This window comes from Notamacropus eugenii, chromosome 4 (assembly GCF_028372415.1).
Source record: "Notamacropus eugenii isolate mMacEug1 chromosome 4, mMacEug1.pri_v2, whole genome shotgun sequence".
NCBI lineage: Eukaryota > Metazoa > Chordata > Mammalia > Diprotodontia > Macropodidae > Notamacropus > Notamacropus eugenii.
In genome coordinates, this window is record NC_092875.1 from 257,106,993 (window position 1) to 257,120,822 (window position 13,830).

Below are 13,830 nucleotides of genomic sequence, written 5' to 3' on the forward strand. Positions count from 1 at the left end.
TGATGGATTTGATTTTCTGATGTCTGAATAAATGTTTTAGTTTTGTCTTCCAGGTGGAGAGTGTGTCGTATTTCATGATTCAGAACTGTGCCAGGATATTCATGGTCACTGTAGGCACTGTAAATATTGTGCTGGTGCTACAAAGGTCAATAAGAATTCTTGCCTACCACATATTGATTTAGAAAACCACATGTTAATGTTATATATGTCCTATTTTATTTTTATTTATTTTGTTCAATCTTAACCCAATCACATTTTAATCCGGATCAGTTTGCACTCAGGAGTATTGTCCACTGAAATTAAGTAGTAGGCTGAGTATTTAAAACCTCTGCTGTAAGTGACCCTCAGTTGTGTCTCACATTGTGGTTTACAAGGGATGTTCCTTAAAATGATTCTATCAGGTACTATAAATATCATTTTCCCAATCTTACAGGTAAGGAAATAGGTTGAGTGGTGAAAAAAACTGGCAATGATTACAAAACTATTAGGTGTGATAGTGGACATCTAAATCTAGATCTTTTGACTTCAGATACAATGTGTTTTCCAGTATATCACAGAAAGTAAACCAAGTCTCTCAATTGGCATTGAGGACATACTAGGAGGAATTTCAAATAATATTTAGATTAGCTATAACAAATAATATTTAGATTATCTATAACAACAATTTGAATTTACAAATTTTATTAAAAGAGTCTTTTATTAAAGAGTCCAAAATATTTTCATAGCACTTGCCTCATTTATCTTCACATTGTGCTGGTAAAAGTGAGACAATTAGGTGGCAGAGCCAAGATAGTGGAGTAGAAGCAGGGACCTGCTTGAGTTCTCCCCTCAAACCATCAAAATACCTGCAAAAATGACTGTAAACAAATTCTAGAGCAGCAAAAGCCAGAAAATGACAGAGTGAAACAGATTTCTAGCCCAAGACAATCAGTAATGCTGACAGGGAGGGTCTATTGCACTGCACTCAGAATAGAGCACAGTCCAGCATGGGCTGCAAATGCACAGATGGGACTGAAATAGGTGTCAGGGTGCTGAATCACTGTCAGCTGCAGCTGTTTCCAAACTTCTCAACCCACAAATGTAAAAGACAGCTTCAAAGGTCAGAGGGAAAGCTCTCTCACCTGGATGAAAGAGGAATGTGGTCCAGCATCAGCCCCAGCAACAGCTCCAGGGAAGTGGTAGCTACTGCCTTAGCAGTGGCTACTTCTGGAGCTCTTAGCCCACAGACTATGGAGAAATCAAACAGCTGATCTGAGTAGCACTCCTGGGTGGCCATCCTGGGGCAAGGAAGAATACTGGCATGGTGGTGACAGCTACGGAGAGGGGATCTTACTTGCAGTTCTAGGACAGAAAAAAGTACTTGTGGTTGCTCACAAAACAGAGTGCAGGCCAGGAGAGGAGTAAACACCTTTCTTTTGCTCATATGACTTTGAAAGAATAGCATTTACAGGTCCCTAGAGATACCTCTGAAAGCAGCTACACAAACCCCCTGAAAACTGGGGCAGTACACCCTCCACTTAACAAACAGCTCAGAAGTCTAGTAAGTGGCTGGGAAAATGACCAAACAGAAGAAAAATATAAGATGATGGAAGGCTACTTTCTTAGTGAAAAGGCATTTCCTTACATCCTTGGGGACAAGGAAGATCAAAGCAGACAACCAGAGCAAAATTAAAGCATATAACCAGAGAAAGATGGCTAGGCTAAGTCCTCTAAATCCAAAGACTCCAAGAAAAATATGAAGTGGTTGCAGCCCATGGAAGAGCTCAAAAAACATTTTGAAAACCAAGTAAGAGTAGTAAAGGAAAACATGGGGAGAGAAATGAAAGTGATGCAAGAAAATCATGAAAAATTAATCAACAGCCTGCTAAAGGAGACCCAAAAAATAATGAAGAAAATAACACTTTTAAAAACAAGCTCACCCAAATGGCAAAAAAAGCCCAAAAGTCAAGGAGAATAATGCTTTAGAAAGCAGAACTGACCAAATGGAAAAGGAGGTCCAAAAGCTCACTGAAGAAAACAGTTCTTTAAATATTAGAATGGAGCAGATGGCAGCTAATGACTATGAGAAATCAAGAAATTACAAAACAAAGCCAAAAGAATGAAAAAATACAAGACAACGTGAAACATCTTATTGGAAAAACGACTGGCTTGGGAAATACATCCAGTAAAGAAAATTTTAAAATTGTTGGTTTACCTGAAAACCATGATAAAAAAAAAGTTTAGACATCAGATTTCAAAAAATTATAAAGGAAAATTGCCCTGATATTCTAGAAACATAGGATAAAATAGAAATGGAGAGAATCCACTGATCATCTCCTGAAAGAGATCCCAAAAGGAAAACTCCTAGGAAAACTGTAGTCAAATTCCAGGGGGCCCAGGTGAAGGAGAAAATATTGCAAGCAACCAGAAAGAAGCAATTCAAGTACTGTGGAAACACAATCAGAATAACATGGGATTTAGCAGATTTACACTAAGGGATCAGAGGGCTTGGAATATGATATTCCAGAGGCAAAAGGAGATAGGATTAAAACCAAGAATCACCTACTCAGCAAAACTGAATATGTTGCTTCAGGGTAAAAATGGAATTCCAATGTAGTAGAGGACTTCCAAGCTTTCTTGATCTTAACAGACAAAAGGAAAGGTAAGGAAAATAAATATACTAGGGGTGAAAGAGGGAGGAAAGAAATGTCACTTTGTAAGATCACATAATTGTAATATTTGAGTACAGAATTATATAAAGATGGAGAAAGTGGAGCAAGGTAGAGTACAAATGAATCTCACTTTCATCTAAATCAGATAAAAGAGGATTGAATATTCACATATTCATAGTCAAGCAGAGGGAGTTTAATGTGGAAATGCATTAAATTGAAAAGGAAATCAGATGGGGATAGGGAAAGGGCAGAATACAATTAAGAGGATGAGTAGGTAAAGAAATTAGCTATCAGTGAAACAAACTATTTTATAGGGTCAAGCATGAACTAAGGAATAAAATGAAAGCAAGAAAAGAATATGTGACCAGAGACTGGGAGAGGAGATGAACAACTGAAGAGAAGTAAATCAAATGTATATAAATGACTGTACACGCTCCTCTTTTGGGAAGTATCCTCTTCATTGTAAAAGGATAGACGTACTTGTTTAAACAACCATGAACATAGATGTAAATGGGAGGAACTTACCCATAACAATATATTGTTTACAAGAAAAATACTTGAAACAGAAAGAATAACTCATTTAAAACAAGGGGCTAAAACAAAATCTATTACATTCTAGGGAAATTTTTTAAAAATCATACATGGCAATCATTTTTTTTCAGGCCAGATGGCAGTAAAATGAGATATAAAAAGAGATAAGCATAGAAACTATATTATGATGAAAGTCACCATTGATAGAATCACTTTCATTGCATAGTATATATTAAAAACATATGTAATTACTTAAAGTTCATCAAATTAATAAGATGATTAGACATTAAAACAATAATAGTTGAGGGAACAAAAAGTAGCTGCTTTCCCGCTAAAGAAATATAACAAAAAGAAAAAAGACAGCAAGAATCTAAGTAAAATTTAGAGAAGTTAGAAGTGATAAGCCTCTGTTGACTAATGAAAAGGAATGGAAATTAATTCTCATATTTCTCCTCTAATCACAGCAGTTTTGCAAAGAAACCCAAAATGACCATTTATTGAGGCAGAAAAATCTCCCCAAAAATAAAAAATGGAGGAATCATGAACACATCTTTTACTGGACACAAAGAAGTGAAAATTATACCCAATCAAGATGATTTTTTAAAAAAATGAATAAAAAGTATTTAGATGGTAAATAATTTAATCTCAGCTAATAGGTGAGTCAAATTACCAATCATAAAAACTATAGAAAAATTTCTTCAAAGAAAATGACCACAATGAGAAAAATGCCAAAAAAAAAAAAAAAACCCCACTTTTCAGATACAGCTAAAATAGTACTTAAGGACAAATGGGTAGCTCTAAACATTTTCATCAATGAAAGAGAAAAAATAGAGCAATGTACTAACACATATCTAAAATGTAGAAAAGAAAACATTTTGAAAATCAATGAAAAGATTGTCAACTATTTAAAAATCCCTAAAAATAAAACAATAAAACTTTGTTTTTCTACTAATTTATTTTAAATTTGAATGCTCAGAGAAGAAAAAGAAACATATACATAAAGAGTAAAATTTAAGTACAAAATAAGAAAAGAAAAAAGTATTGCCATGCATCCAGCAGAATGTAAGGGAGGATTCTAAATATTCAGTAATAAACTTCCATTTTGATGTAGCTCATATAATAAATATTACATGTGTTCAGTACTGTCCATCTTTGCTTCCTTATAAGTTGTTTTTATATTCTCTTTGTTTTTTCATCATTTTTTCCCTTTTGGTGTATTTCTTCTTTCACACCTGTGACTAATAAGGATATATGTTTTACATGATTACACATATATAACCTATTTCAAATTGCTCACATTTTAGGAAGAGGAGGGAGAAAAATTTGGAACTCAAAATCTTGTAAAAATGAAACATAAAAATTATCTATACATGTAAGTGGAAAAAATAAAATGCTACTTAAAAAACTAAAAAAGTCTAACACCTCATAAATTGTTCACCAGAGTTGATTTTCACCTGTTAGGGCTACCACTTTTTCTAAAAGTATTTAAGCATTCAGGGATCTCCATGGTTTTTCCTTGGTTATTGAGAGTCCACTGAACAACAAATTTTTGATTGTCTGCTAATCTAATTAATAAATTTATTATTAATCACCAAGAAACTCTCTCTGGTTTTTCTTTCATCATAGCATATACTTTCACAGTGTTATTGCTAGTAGGCAAATACTCACAAAGGAAGAGAGAAAAGACCTATGAGTACAAATATATTTATAGTAGCTTTTGGTGTAGTGGTCAAGTCATGGAAACAAATGGATTGGGGAAATGACTGAACAATATATAGTATATTCATATAATAGAATAACAATTACATTTAAAATGATGAAAAGGATGACTTCACAGTAACCTCTGAAGACATATAAAATGATGCAGAGAGAATGAGCAGAACCAGATTAATTTATACAATATTTCAAGATGAGTAATTTTGAAGCACTTAAGAACTCTGAACAATGCTATGACTAACCAGTTACAGAGGAATTATTTTGAAATATGCTACTCATATCCTGACAATCTGATGAGGGATTTAAGATACAGAATGATACATATGTTTTTGGAAAAAATTAATATGGCAATCTTTTGGGTCAACTATCTATGTTATTGTATGAGACTTCTGTTTTCCTGTCCTTAAATTTATAATGTGGAGGTGGGAGGGAGAAAAGAGCCTAGAAATAAGGAATCACACCAAAAAATTGGAAAAAAGTAAAATACCAAATCAGGCCATTGACATATTTTTAATGTACAAAAGAGAACAGAAAGCATCTCAGAAGGAAACACAGAATGCTTTGAAAGTAATGTGTTGTTGGGAATCGATCATGCATATCTTAATACCTGCTAAGGGGAAGTGGTGACTGGAAGATCTCTTGAACTCAAGAGTTCTGCTCTTTATTAGACTAAGCTGATTGGGAATTCATGTTGATATATATGCAAATATACACATACATATACATACATAGATAGAAGGGAAGGAAGGAAGGAAGGAAGGAAGGAAGGAAGGAAGGAAGGAAGGAAGGAAGGAAGGAAGGAAGGAAGGAAGGAAGGAAGGAAAGAAGGAAGGAAGGAAAGAAGGAAGGGAAGGAGGGAGGGAAGAAGGGAGGAAAGAGAGAGAGAAAGAAAGAGAAAGAAAGAAAGAAAGAAAGAAAGAAAGAAAGAAAGAAAGAAAGAAAGAAAGAAAGAAAGAAAGAAAGAAGAAAGAAGACGGACAGACAGACAGATAGACAGACAGACAGACAGACAGACAGACAGACAGACAGATAGATAGATAGATAGATAGATAGATAGATAGATAGATAGATAGATTGATTGATTGATAGATAGAGGGATTGGCAGGTGAAAAAGTCTATAAGAGATAGATCAAAATAATTTCAAGAGGTAGGCAATACTAAAATCTGGGTGGAGGAGGGACTAATGAAAGCACTCATACAAGGGATGGATGGATACTTAACTGAATTTAAAAGATTAGATTTCTAAAAGAAATAGTGTTTCTAAGAAAAACTAGGAAGAAAAGAGCACATTATAGTCATGAAGACAAGAGGGAATAGCTGAGCTAGTAAGTCATTTGTTTGTTGATCATAAGATCTATGACCCAAATGAATGTTGGAAGAGATTTGATAATAAAAAATCTAATATGATATCTCTTTTTATTCTCACTATTGCACACTTACTTTTGGAATTCATATTGTTCAAGAACAAGTTGTTGTTGTTATTTTCATATTAAGGGACTATCACCTTTCCATTGTCTATGCACTCATTGCTCCCTTTCTATCATTAAAAAGCAAATACTTCAGTTAAAGCTCTGTTTCTATGATAAATAATTTCAGTTTCTAATTTTGGTAATGGGGAGGAAGAGAGGAGATTGTTACAGATCTTTAATTTCGTTGGTATAAGGAACTGCAAATATGGAAATGCCCCCTACTAATGAAGTTTAGCAACTCTTCTGCAACAGATAGTTTTAAAGAATTGCCTGAAATCCTCAAAGTATTCAAAGACTTGTCAAGACTCACAGGACCAGGGTGCTTCAGGAGTAGAATCTGAATGTAGATCTTCCTGATTCTGAGGCTAGCTCTAATCACTACACCACCCTAATCAAATCTGATGCCAAATATTATAAATGCACCTGTACTAAAACAACTGCCCATTACTATAAAGTACTTTTCTATATTTAAAAGTAGAGTTTGAGTCCTCAGCAAAGAATTTTCACATTAAAACCCCTGACTTTCTCCTGCTTTTGGTAATAGAGCCAACATTTTGACATGATCAGCACCCTTGACAACTGATGTTTTTTTTTCCTCTTGGGGATTTCCTTGCTTCTCAATTTTCTTATCAATGTTCTCTGATCCATCTCCATAATGTAACTGTCACACTTTAAAACCATATTGAATACTCTGATACCTTTCATTTGGAAAGGTCTTATATTTCATGGCCAACTAGCTTTGAGGTATTAAGTATTAATTGTATTAATGCTTGTATTAAGTATTCACTGTTGCATGAAGAATCCATAAAGTCAGTCATCTAAGCAAGAACCATGGAAAGCTGAAGTCTTCTACTTTAAATCACTTGCATGCTGTTTAATCAGATTACTGGGGCAGACTTTAATAAACAATTTTTGAGGAATTATTCAGTTTTCTGGATGCACAATATCAGCCAACTTAAATATAAATTTTAGGAGTCTCTGTCTCACTAGAGAAATCTCTTCCATCAAGCATTGGTATTTTGGGGAATTTTAAATACTAGGGAAAATCAGTCTCATGGAAGATTAGCTCCCCTGTGTGCCAGAATTTTCTCTGTCACCTTAGAAGGAAGTTTTAACCTTGTCCTCATTTACAGTAATAATATCATTTGCCCTGTTGAGGAGGAGGACTGGCTGTCACTTAGAGAACTAAGTACAGAACAGGGCCTTGATTCTGTATCTCCAACCAGTTCCACGTTGGAGTTTCATCTAACTAGTACAGATTACAGCTAATTTATAGCCAAAGCCCCATATCAGGCTGAGACACAGGTCTGTTTCTTTAACTTGCAATGATTGAAGTCTGCACATCTTTTTGTGTAAAAGAGTATTATAGACTTGAGTTCTTCAATTACAATGAAATTTTATCTCTAAATCTTACCCTGAATCTTATTTTTTCAAAAAAGAAAAATTCTCGGACTACAAATGTCATTTCTGGTATTTCTGTTTTTATCAGAGACACAGTATCTTTGCTTATCAGTACCAAGACACCCAACAACAGAAAGGGGAAAGATAATTTGCTTCTTTCTTGACCTTTTCTGTTTTGCAGTGATAGATGAGAGAATGATGCATTACTGAGTTTGTTCTTCAAATAACTGGGAGAAACTCTGAAGTCAGGACACGAAGTCAAGAAATAAGTTGGAATAAAGAAGAAGGTCTTATCTCTCATATCATAACTTTAGGAATTTCCACAAGGAACAAAAAACTTCCATTTTACATTCTCTTTCCCCATTATAGTCTTTTTTCAAAAGAAATATTCATTTATTAAGCATCTACTCTGTACACATCACTGTTCTGAGAATGGTACATAATTAAGATAAGACATGATCCTGCTCGTATATAGTTAAAGTTCACAGATAAAACTCAAGTTTTGATAACTATAAGGCACAATCTTACTAAAATGAATTAAAGAAGTTCAAAATAAGACGTTCTGTGAAGTTTCAGGGAAGGTCAAGAGACAGTGTGGTAGAATGGCTAGAATCCTGGTCATGGTTTAAACTCTGTCTCTTACACTTATTAGCTTTGAGATGTTCAGTAAGTCATTTCACTATGTCTCAGTTTATTTCATCTATAAAGTGGCTGAATTGCCTTGGTTGACCTTTAAAGTTCTATCCAGCTCTATATATGTGATTATAAAGCAGAGGCAAAAATGAAAAAAAAAAAAAATAACTAGAATTAGAATCAGAAAACTTTGATCAAACCTTGGATTTAGTGTGACCTTGGGCTAATTAACCTCTCTTCACCTCAGTTTTCTCTTTATAAAATTAAAGTATTGGACTACTTGAGATCTCTGAGATCCTAGCCAACTCTAGACCTATGATCTTGTGATCCTAATATCTGTAGAACCTACCTCAAAAAGTTCTTATGAAGCTCCAATAAGAAAGAAGAGAGAGACAGAGACAGAGAAAGAGAGAGAGACACAGAGAAAGAGCCAGCATTAAAGTGTCATATTATTTCAGTTGTTATCATTACCTGTGATGTATGAAAGATGAAATCACTGTGGGGGGAAAAAAGGTTCAATATTCTAAGGATATTAATTTATTAAACAATGCATGCCAATTGTCTAACAAATTGGAACCTTTCCTCAGTTTAGGGCTAAACCTTAAATATATGGGGAAACAGAATTTTTACACTTTAAAAATAAGCCTGTAAGACTAATTATTTAAGAGGAAACAATACAATATTAGAGAATCTAATTTCCAATTGGATGAAAGATTAGAGACTTTCCAACTTGGGAGGGGAGAGTGAAGAGGTACAATTTCCTCCTCAGAAAAGGAGGTAGCCTACTTCCCTCAAATGTCTTTAAACAATCAAAGGAACATGGAAACAATAATTGATTGAACTAGTATAGGGCAAGTTTTCAGACAAGACATATGGATTGCCTGATATGTGCAATTGTGAGAAAACTCCTTATATCAGTGTTTGATCCTGACTGGGTTTCTAGTCAAAATAACCTAAGTCCTTGGTCAAAGATTGCTAATCAGCAGGGAGAGTTGGTCTAGTTTCCCAATCACATAGGGCTAAATTGTAAAAATGTAATAATGTTTTCTCCCAATTCCCACAATTTAATAAACTTTTCTCATCAGACAAAAATCAAACTAAACCCACAATGGAATAGAAACTAAGTTAGCTCCAGAACTGAGTAACAAGATGTAGTCAGTGTCATTCACTCAATTCCCATAATTAACCACTTTCAGTCCTAATCCCCTCAATTCCTTCATACTGACAAGGGAAGATTAGGGAAGGCTTCATGCAAGAAGTCACATTCCACTTGAATTCAATTAAAGAAATAATTGGTGACATCTCTGTTGGACTCTGCCTTGGACGGAGCATATCCAGAAGACAGTAATGAAGTTCTATGCCAAATGAGGGTTGACTGAAGAAACTGAAAACATTAATCTGGAGAAGATGTGAAGGGATCATGACTACTGTTTTCAAATATTTGAAAGATATTCTGATAAAAGTATTAGATTTATTTTCCTTGACCATAAAGAATGAAAGGGGAACAGCAGGTTAAAATTGTAAATAGGTCAATTTTAGGCTTAAAGGAAAAAAAATTCTAGCTATTCAAACATTCTAACAGCTTAATGGACTGTTTTGGAACTTAATAGGCTTATTAGATTTAACAGACTTAATTGGAGGTTTAATGTAGAGGCTTGTTGAACAATTGTCAGGTATTTTACAAAGAAAATTCTTTTCTGGATATCACTTGGACAAAATAGTCACTGAAGTCTTTATCATCTCATAATTTTGTCATTTTGTGATTCTGATCTCCAGTAAAAGTTACATGAAGGAGACTAGGAAGACAGTAGTCCCAGACAAGAAGAATGTCAAGGAGAATCAATGATTGATTACATTAAACAAACATTTGAGCATCTGCCATGAATGCTTAGTGCTAAGTCCTGGAGTCATGATCCTAGGGCAGTCAATAGTAAAGAAAGCTACAGAGAGGTCAATGTAGATAACAGATGATGAATGTCCATCAAAATCAATAGGTATGAGATCACTGTAACTTCTGAAAGAGCAGACTCAGTTGAATGGAAGGGTTGGAAATCAAGTTACAAGAAAATTAGCGTTGAATGGGTAGTGAGCAATTGAAGGCAATGGAATTAAGTTATTCTTTCCAGGAGTTTTGCAAAAAAATACAAAGTAGTCATCATTAATTCACAAAGGGAGGGTCAAATGTATATATATACATATACATATATACACATGTGTGTATATGTATGTATGTGTATATATACGTGTGTGTGTTTGTGTATGCATGTGTGTATGTGTGTGTTTATGCAATTAAGAAAAGGCAGGAATGTATTGTAGTTAGGAAAAAATAGTTTATAGGGAGTTATTTAGGCTGAAACAGAGGAAATGACTTGTGGGATTCTGGAGGAGAATGGAGAGTGGAAGGATCACATAGATAAGAAAAGCTGAATGTAGATGGAAAGCAGTTTTAAGGCTCAGAGGAGGAGACCTCACAAAGGATAGAACTGATAATTTTGGTGATATTAGAGTCAGCCGGGGGTACAGTGGGTAGAGTGCTGAACTTGGAGTCAGGAAGACCTAAGCTCAAATTTGGCCTCAGCTAGGGGATGAACTGCCTGCAGAGGTGCTAGAAGGTGTCCGTGGAGGGGCGGCAGATGGAGAAGTTCCTGATCTTGGTGCAGCGTACCTTGCTTCTGCACTAGAGCACTGGCAAGTTTCAATACGAGAAAGAGGGCAACTTCTCCATAGGCACCTTGGGCACCCAGGCCATCGACTGTGACTTCATTGACTTCACCTACATGGGCTTCTCCTCTGAGGAGCTGGATCGGGCCCTCTGTAAGGTCGTCGTTGGTGGGAGGTGGGGGTAGGGTTGGGGAAGTTCAAGGATACCCTTCCGAACCAATGCAGATGTCCTTGGGAGATCTACCAGGAAAAATCACAGTGGTCGTTTTCTGATGAATGCATCCCAAGGGAGGTGTGGACAGTCAAGGTCCATGTGGTGGCATTGGCCAGAGAACAGAAGCAGCAGATCTGTCGAGAGAAGGTGGGAGAGAAGCTCTGCAAGAAGGTCATCGATATCTTCAAGGTGACGAACCATCACGAGTACCTGCCCAAGATGCCCACACGCTCCAAGGTGGACAGCGTGTTTGACACGGGCTTCGGAATGTGCAGCCCTGCCTCTACAAGATCTCTTTCCAGATCATAGATGCCTTGGGATCCTCCAGCATCACCATCATCCGGAGGCTCATTAAGGACATGTTGGCCCTCTGACTTCAAAGAGCCAGGCCAAGGGAAAAGACTGGGTGGGAGACTCTTTCCAAAGCCTTTCCAGGGGCTCTGTGGGCCTCAGAAACTGGGCAACCGCATTCTAGCTCTCTCTGGGGAGTTGAATGGACAAAGTTCATGTAGGCGGGAGCTGCTCTACCTTCTTGGGAAATATTTGGAAGGGGCTGTGACAAAAATCAGGGGTTATGGTACCTGGGATAATCGAGTAGAAGTCAGGCCTCCTGGTCAAGATTTATAGAAGCAACCTGTTACCCTAAGGCCCTTCTTCCCTCCTCAGGTTATCTTTTGAAATGAAACTCCCCTCCTTCCTCCCTTTCTTTTTTTTGCTGACGGCATAGATTCCCTCCTCTGCCTTTTGAACGTTGAAGATGTGTTCATCTTCAAGTCCTTAAGACACTATTGCTGTCTTTTCAAACCCCATTTGTGGGAATCCCTTTCCTCCTTTCTCCTCTTCTGTACAGAAAACACACTAAAGAATAGTGAATAAAAAATTGGAAATGTGAGTTTTGGGGTGACCACCCTCACCTCAAAAAAACAAGAAAAATAAAAGGAAGAAGACTGCTAAGGCATGCTACCCAAAAGGATACCCAGAAGAAATGACTGTGAGGGATGTGATTATGTCAATTTTTTCTCTTGGTCTGATATGCATCATCTTCAATAAGAAAAATAGCAATTGTTTTGGGACTTTACCTTCCATGGCTCTGTTTTCAGAGCAAGGTACTGTTTATATGGTTACTGTTCTCTAAATATTGGGGGCGGGGACTGGGGTAATGTGGGGAGGAATTTTGATCAGGATTCTTGGTCCTAGGAAAGGACTACATTCACAATGCAGCCCCATCTTATTACTTAAGTGTAAAAATAGTGGAGAAAGAAATAGACCCAGAAGACATACCAAGCAAAGAGAAGTATATTATGGGGTATTGTCAGGAAAACAAAATACTGGAAGAGCAGAAAACTCCTTAATGTTTACTCTGTTACTTCACTGTATCTCTGTGGCACTATCATTCACTACCATAGCCAATCCCACCCCCATCATTTGAGAAGCTCAGTGGATTTGGCAAATGAAAAATAATTCCTGCTCACAGAGAATATGGGGACACCAATATGCAGTAGAAAAAATCCTGTACTGGGATCAGGAAACTTGGATTCATATCTCATCTCTGACATCTACTAGTCATTTAACTTCAGACAAGTCAATTTTTCCCCTCTCTGAGTCTTAGTTTTCTTTGAAAACTGGAGTCAATACTATTTATACTACTTAAATAAATATCAGGAAAGTATTTGAGGTACTTTAAAACCTTGAGAAGATCACATTGATTCTGAATCATTTTTATTGGTTTTATTTACAGTTAATTGATTTTGTTCTGTAATTACCTAAGTCATGGTCTCTGAACTTAGTGAAGAAATTCAGATGATCTGTAAGGAGTTAAGTTTAGAAATCGAGTTCTGCTTATTACTGTTTATTCTTGCCACAAGGAAATCTGCTATCCTTGAGGAATGTCTGTTCACACCAGGGAGTCAGGTCTACTATCTTTACCCTACCAAGCTATTGTTTAAGGATGTCTGATTTACTATCCAAAGAAATCTAGTTCACTATCTCATACACTGCAAGTGGGCTCAAAGAACATTCCTTATTCACAGGAGGAAAGGAGGAGGGTTTTGCAAGCCCCTCATTCCCTACTTCCAACCAATCATATTATTCCCTATGCCTCAACCCCATGTTGTCCTCAACCCCATGATGTTACCAATCCTATAATGAATTATATTATTTTTCCCACCTGTGAAGTCTTATCTTTTGTTCTGTATTTGCCAGAAACAAGAAGAGCTGTTTTTCTCTGTGGGGAGGTGGACCAGGTTTCAAAAAATTTCACTTTAACTTTTATCTCACATGCAACCTCAAGAAATTCTACCTCAGCATCTCAAGGACTTTTACCACCTAAAGAACAGCAAATGAATGCGGGAGGTAAGATTGAAGGACTCCACCAGGCCAAGCAGTGCTGACCAGATGTGATCTCAGGCTATGGCTGTAGTCAAGGAGGAGCAAGCACAAGCCCAGTGATTGTGGAACCACAAAGAGCAAAAAAATTTGGGGCACAACATGGCTAGTGGCCCTAACTGTGTCTCAGAGGAAGAGAGAAATCCCTGAGACTGAGGCCCTGGACAGA

The 13,830-nt window shown here is 36.5% G+C and overlaps 1 pseudogene; it reads left to right on the forward strand.

Moving 5' to 3' along the window:
* The window catches only part of LOC140502479 (autophagy-related protein 101-like), a 35,820-nt pseudogene extending 24,170 nt beyond the window's left edge, over positions 1–11,650 (forward strand).
* The last annotated feature ends 2,180 nt before the right edge of the window (positions 11,651–13,830 follow it).